Genomic DNA, 6,806 nt, shown 5'->3' on the forward strand with positions numbered 1-6,806 from the left:
CAATTTTGTAAATAGATTAAACCGACTAAATGATTAGTTTCTGATTAAACCGGCCGATACAGTTCAATTTTTAGAACATTACTTCAAAAATTTCTACCTCATCGATTCTTTGTCTTATTCTTATTTTTTTTCTTTGGTCATGGGTCTTATTCTCATCTTTAATTCTAACATATCTCATTCCAATTCTTTTTCCTTTGTTACATAATATGTTTTTGACATTTTGTTTTCTCTATACTAACATTTTATCAACATTAAATTCATTTATTTCTCCTCACTACACTACAATAAAACTTACTTTCATTGATAAATTTTAGTGACAATAATATAATAATTATTATGTATTTATTTAATTTATATTTTTTGCTATCATTAAAAAATTTTTATCGATAGTTATATAATTATCGTTACATTTTTTTAACAACAAAACATAAAATAATTTGTCAATAAATACATTAGTAATTATTTTTTTTGTTGTTAAGAGTAAAATAAATAACCACTAATAATATTTTTTCTAACAGTGCTGTTAGATAAAATAAAGAATCTAATAACCAATGCAATTTTCACATCCCGTTTAATAAATTTGATTTGATTCTCAACATAAAAAAAATAGACACGAGCAATTAAAATTATAAATATACTTTTAAAAGTAAATTAAACAAATTGTTTTTATTATATGATGAAATTTAATTTATTTTTTATCTATCTAGAGCCTTTTTTAAAAGTAGATATCGAGATAATATTTTTTTTCCATCTAATATAAATATCAGTATCTTTTCATCTTGTATAAATATTAGTATCTTCATATATTTTTTATCTTAAAATTTTTACTAAACACAAAGAAAGAAAATGAAGATACATATATATAAAAATGAATAACGTTACATATCTAAATTTTTTTATAAACTAAATCCAATAAAATTAAATAATAAAATTTAAAATAATATTAGTCATAGCAAATTTTTATTATGTTAGATCAATTTAATTAGACTTAGTTAATAAAAAGATATTAATGTGTAATATTATTCTATATAAAAGTGCTCCTAACCTAATAATTATTATGATGCAACACAATATTTTTTTATTTTTATTTTTAATTTGTTCTCCTTTCGAGGAGGAGTCAAAATTAAAATGCCTATTGGAGTATTTCAGAAAACCTATATTATTCCTCCTCCATGCTGCCCCTAATTTCTTTATAAAGTGTGTTTCAATATTTGTAAGAAATTTAAAAATATATTTTTATTATTTAATTTGTATCAATTTAAGTCCTAGTAACATTTACATAAGTCTTAAATTTATCTATATTAATTATTAATGATGCCTGTTAATATTATTTTAAAATATCCCCAATTCAAAAATTTAATTTGTAATAATATTCTGGATTTTTTATTTATGTTTTAAAATTATATTTGATTTTAAACTGTTATTAACAAGTGAAGGTAATGAATAAAAATTAAATATAATTAAAATGTATTCATAGATTACCGATAAAATTGATATAAATAAAAAATTAAAAATAATTTCAAAATTTCTTAAAAATATTAACAAAAAAATATTTTAAACCTTTATTAGTATGGATAAAATTGAAATTATAAGACTAAGATTGAGTATTGTTTTTAAAAATACAAAATCTGAGACCTTCCAAACTTGAAAGTTGTATTTGTTTTTTGAGACTAGGAGACTAAATCTGAATATTGTGTTTGGCGACAAAAAATTAGAACTAAAAATTTTAGTCTTTAAATACAAAATTTTAATTTCTTCAATATTTTCAAAAAGTGGAAATACAAGGAATTGAAATTTCTAGAAATAGAGACCTAAATTTAATAATATTTTTTTAAATATTCTCATTTAAGTTTTTAAATTCTAAATTTATCCTTCATTATTTATATTTATCTTAAACTAAATATGATACTGAAATATTATTTAGCATGTAATATCAACAAACTTTGACATTGCCAATAAAAAAGTAATAAAATGACTAATATAACTAATTTAAAATATTTAAAAGATAAATTTAATTTAAAAAAATTTAAGATAAATTCAAAAAAACTAATAATTTTTTCGAGACAAATTTGATTATTTATTATTATTATTCCCTGAAATTTAAATAAATAAAGAGATTCTAAAGTACATAAATACTTAAATTAAGCAAGACAGGGATACTCTCAAAAAAGTTGTGTGGTAGCTTTTGAGTTTCCATATGTGTGAAAAATTATCAGCGTCAAAGTGCTCACATAATTAAAGGCCTGCATCTGTGTCATTCTGTTAACACTAAAACCACTTATTATTACTCTTTGGTATTGATTAGCACACTAGTTAAAAAATATAAAAATTGAAACTTTGTTTTTTTAAAAATATTTTAAAAATATTTAATATTTTCATATAATGCTTTTACTCTTATTTTTTAGAGTGAAACCTCATTTCGGCCATAACAAATTTATGAAATTCCTTTCTTCTCCTTAACAAAAGTATAATCTCATCGTGACCCCTAACTATTAATTCCGTGAGATATTTTGTCCCCTCTATTAATGTCTCCGTCTAGAGTTAATAGATCTTGCCTACGTGAACATTTAAGTCAACAATTTAATGGATAAATTGTCCCTCTTCTTTTTTTTTTCTCCTCTTATTTTCTATGCGAGCCAGAATACCACCAAGCCAACTCTCCTCTCCCTTTCTTCTCAATATTATTTTCGGCCACCATCATCACCAATATCCACTACCATTCTCTGTTATCACTATACCAACTCACTATCACATCATTTTCCTCCTTCTCCTCCTCCTTCTTTTTCTTCTTCTTTTTCTTTACATCAATCTACTGCTACCTTCTTTCAATTGAGTAGTTTTATCTGTTTAAATACTTGAATTTGATTGAAAATGTGGTCTCACAATTTGTCTTTTTCTATATTTTGATGATTGAGTATAGATATTTACTTAAAGTATCGATTTTTATGTGAAATAGTGGTTTGTTAATTATGGGAGTGCATCAATGTTTTAATTTATTCGATGTAATGTTCTCTACTTGGAATGCAAATTTAGAATTTAGTGTGAAATCAAATAGAGATAGGGGCAAGCTAGTGAAAGAGGGATTGTGAGGATAAGGAGAAGAAAAGGGGAGAGAGGGTAGCCGTAGCGGCGCGAGATTGCCGATGGTAAACAGTAGGGATGTACATGGCCAGTGAAATTGAGTTTGTCCCAACCCAGACCCGACCCTAAATATACACCAGATCTATTTTTTAGACCCTAACTCGTCTCTAGACCCGATGAAATCTAAACATTTTTGGGTCACAATTATACCGGGTCCAAACCGGGCCTTTAAAACTTTAACAATAATTTATAAAGAAACTTATTTATAAAGAAGAAACTTATTACCGAGAAGTTGATATCCATATTTGAACTTGAATTTATCTATAAATTCTAATTTGATGCTTCTTTGATCTATTTTCTAATTCAACAAGTGTGATTAAAAATAAAACAATAAGCTTATAATTAATATAGCATAATATTGGAATTAATTTAAAACATATATATATACCTTTTTGAATTTCCTTAGGGTGCACATGGGTTAGGTGAAGCTCGGTTTGCCTTGACCCGGATCTGACCCTAAATAATGACTTTGTCTATTTTTGAGACCTTACCCAATCCTAAATCCGATGAAATCACACCAAATTAGTCCCTAAAATGTTCGAATCCGAGTCGGACAATATACACCCTTAGTGAATAGAGAAGTAGAGGGAGAGATATGACTTCGTGGTTTTGGTTCGGTCAAAAAGAAGAAGAATGATGGTAGTAAAGTGGTGCAGCAAAAATAAAGAATGGTGGTGAATGTTGGTGATGATGGTGGCCAAAAATAATGGAGATAAGAAAGAGAAAATGTAGAGAATGATGGTAGATGTCGATGATGATTAAGAGTCAGGTTAGGATTATACTCTTTCTATTGATGGAGACTTTGACGGAAGCACCAAAATGTCTAACAAAAGTAATGGATAGGGGGTCGCGATGAAATTATACTTTCGTTAAAGAGCGAAAAGAGATTTCATGAAATTATTAGGGATTTGAGATGGGATTTTACTCTATTTTTTATAAGTGTTTAGTAAAGCCAAAAAAAAATCTTTAAGATAGAGTAGAAAGGTCGAGACTTTTTTATTTTGTTAACTAGGTTATCCAATAAAATGAAAGCAAACCTCTATCTCCCGTGAAGAGAAATAATCACGAAGCTTTTCTGAGGATCGTTGTCGCCCGAGTCTTGGCTGCCATACTTTTCTCTACTCCTCTTTTTTACTCTCTTCCTTTTAATCTCAATATCTTCTCTTTCTTTTTTTTTCTTTCTCTTTTTTTTTCACTCACCTTTCTCCTCTCCTTCTTCTTTATTTTCTCTAGTTGTTGTTTCTATTTTTTTTTCTTTCAAAGATTTAGATATAAAATCCAAATCTACATATAAAATAATCTGTGGTTATTCTCTTCTTTTTGTGGTGTATTGGTTCTCTTGGTGGGTGTTTTAGTTATATTACAAAGATATAACTAAGAGAACTTCTTGTAAAAAAAAAATATTATAAATACATTCTTAACTTTTTATCTCAAAGATAAATAAATTCTCGACCAATTAAAAATACAAAAGCATTCTTTACTTGTTAAAATATGAGATATCTAAATTTTTTTAGAAATCAATTTGCCCTTATATATATTTTTTATGAAAAAACTTAAATATCCCATATTTTAAAAGATCAAAATGTTTTTATATTTTCAATTAATTAAAAAATTATGTATCTTCGAATTAAAAAGTTAAGAATTTTTTTCTATTTTTATAATTGAAAAGCTTTCAGATTTATTAAAAAAAGTATTTTTATGTGTTACAGTGTTACAATGTTTTTTATGCTCTGTATTTTTCTTAAACTATAATTTAATATAAAAAGTATTTATTTTTTTAATTTTAAATTTAATATTTTTCATATAACTTATAAATGTCATTTGACTATTTTGTTAAATAAAAGTTTTTTTTAAAGAAATAAAAAGAGTATATACCCATTTTAGTCCTCAAAAAATTTCAGACCAGACACTTTAGTCTCCAACTAAAATTAATTATTCGATTGGTTTCTAACAACTAACTCTGTCAATCACTTAGGTCCGTTACTCCGTCAACTCTAACGGAGGACAAAATAGTCCCGGACAACTCTAACATGGGACAAAATAGTCCTTCATCTCCTCTGTTAAAAAATAACACGGTTCTCTCCCAATTTTCATCATATCTCGCATAACACTAATAGTCTAACACTGTAACTTCAAGTTACACAATGCACACTCTACAACTTCAATATTCACAAGAAAAAAATTCTCAACTTGTTCTCAACCAATTCATATTCAGAAAACTAATGACTATGTCTCTCAACTACTTATCATCTTCGATGGATCCCATGAATCTAGACAGCAAGTCTGTTTTATCAAGACCCGTCGTCATCATTGTCATCTCCCTCCTCCTCTGCCTTATCATCTCCATGACCACATTGTCCACCACTCCGATCGCTTCTTTCAGCTTCTTCTCCGAACCAATGTTCAATAATCACTTCAGTTTTCATATGAGCGGCAACGGCAATATTGCTCGTTGTAGTGATAGCTTGGATGCAAGGTCGAAGCTGTCTGCCAACTTGGACTCCGGAAAAGAAGGAATGAAGCACTCAATGTCTATTTCAAATGAGAATTTGCATATGAGTCGAAGGATAATCTTCTCATGATTTTCTAATGTCCAAATAATCTATATTGCTTGCAGGAGAGTGGAGAAAGGAGTGCCCTTGGGATAGTTATGGAACGTTGTCGGGGTTGGAGGTAATGTTATCGAGGACGTGGAAGTGGATGTTTCTGGTGGGTTAAGTGCAGAGAAGGTGGATGTACCAGTCATAGATATTTAGGAAGTGTGTGGTCCATGACATATTGAGGTAGGTGCGACACATGTGGCAATTACACCATGACTTAATCTTGGAGCTAAAGAGGAGGAAGGAAAATATGGAAAAGAAGATTGTGAAAATGAAGAAGGAGAGTATGAATGTTAGGGTTATGTGAGATATGATAAAAATTGGAGAAGAATGATGTCGTTTTCGAATAAAGGGATAAGAGATTATTTTGTCCCTTGTTAGAGTTGTCAGGTGACAAACCCCATTTTTAGGGTTTATCTTGTACTGATTTTAGGGAATTTTATCACCTTTCACCCACATTTATTCAATAAAATAGCATGGTTTTGTATATTCTCCTTTAATTGTGCTTAAGAGTGAGAACATGCTTTTTAGGTCTTAAAATAACTAAATCTAATTCTCATTGATTCCATTAGATGCCTTGATATGTTTGTTAAGTGATTTCAGATTTAGGAGGCAAAGATTGGATCAAAGGAATGAAGAAAGAAAGCATGAAAAGTTGGAGAACTCATGAAGAAATGAAAGAACCGGAAAGCTGTCAAGCCGACCTCTTCGCACTTAAACGACCATAACTTGAGCTACAGAGGTCCAAATGATGCGGTTCCAGTTGGGTTGGAAAGCTAACATCCGGGGCTTCAAAATGATATAAATTTTGCCACATGTTGCTTCGCGTTCAGGGGCGCGCACGCGCACTTTGCGCGCGCGCGCCGATTCTGTCCTTGCCCACTTTAATGAAATCGTCCCCAGCGGTTTTAGGAGCCTTGTGGGCCCAATCCAACTCATTTCTGATGCTATTTAAGTCAAGTATTGAAGGGGAATCAATATACTTTTAGGTACTTTTGATCATTAGCTTAGTTTTAGGAGTTAGAGTTAGTTTTAGAGAGAGAAACTCTCACTTCTCTCTAGGAT

This window comes from Arachis duranensis, chromosome 2 (genome assembly GCF_000817695.3).
Source record: "Arachis duranensis cultivar V14167 chromosome 2, aradu.V14167.gnm2.J7QH, whole genome shotgun sequence".
Lineage (NCBI taxonomy): Eukaryota > Viridiplantae > Streptophyta > Magnoliopsida > Fabales > Fabaceae > Arachis > Arachis duranensis.